The following is an 869-nucleotide window of genomic DNA, read 5'->3' as shown; positions in this document are numbered from 1 at the left end:
CCACAGCAATGCCTGTGGTTACAGCCCCTCATGGATACACTCGTTAGTCACCAAGCACTAGGGAGTGATAGGGAGAAGATACTGGAAGTCTTATTTTAACCAGTTCGAGTGAGGACCATGTTTCCCTGGACCCACTTTCCCTTGGGCTTCTAGGTTACAGTTGGCCAACAGATGAATTTGGGTAAGATTTGGATGGTGGAAGTAAAGCAGCAATCCTCCTCCTCCTCCTCCTCCTCCTCCTCCTCCTCCTCCTCCTCCTCTTCTTCTTCTTCTATTATTCAAAAAAGCATTTGAAAATTTTATTTGGCTTTCTGTGTGCTTGTGCCTTCAATACTTTCACAACGATTTTCTGCTCCTCAATAAGGAAAACACGCTTGATCCTGGCACAGACACATTTCGCACAGATGGGTCCACCCTAGGCCCTGCTGACATGTTTTCATCTTAGACAACCTCACTAGAAACTTAGGTCTCAGCATGAACTCCATGAAGTAGGCCTGGGCACACATCACATGCAGATTTTGGTGCTTTCCCGACCTTCTTGGGAACAATTCTATCACCAGGGGTTCAGGACAGCCTAGTTTTGTTAGGGGCTGTGTTGTAGGACAGCCTCTGAAGGTATGTTAAACGCTGGACCATGGTGAATGCTGAAGTTGCCATCTATGGAAGAGGAAAAGGAGTCATTATTCTTGTAGGGTCTTTGTGGTCAGATGCAATGCAGAGGCGCCCAGTGGGACCTTTCCTATCTGTGTCTCTTCCTCCGGCTGGCCAGCAGTGACCCGAGGCTCATATTAGATGCTTGGCGGAAAAGCCTCAGAGGCAGACCTTATAGAAGCAACAAGTTCAAAGACCTCAGCAGGAGCTCAGCTTTG

At 47.9% G+C, this 869-nt stretch overlaps 1 pseudogene across 1 annotated transcript; it reads right to left on the bottom strand.

The window, feature by feature from the left end:
• Window positions 1–274: 274 nt before the first annotated feature.
• LOC308522034 (large ribosomal subunit protein eL34-like) lies at window positions 275–639 on the bottom strand (annotated as a pseudogene). Its single transcript has one exon. The product of its transcript is annotated as a large ribosomal subunit protein eL34-like (transcript).
• Between the last annotated feature and the right edge of the window lie 230 nt (window positions 640–869).

The sequence above is a fragment of the Myotis nattereri genome, assembly GCF_964212035.1.
Source record: "Myotis nattereri genome assembly, chromosome: 7".
Lineage (NCBI taxonomy): Eukaryota > Metazoa > Chordata > Mammalia > Chiroptera > Vespertilionidae > Myotis > Myotis nattereri.
This window is presented reverse-complemented; position numbering and strand designations above follow the sequence as displayed.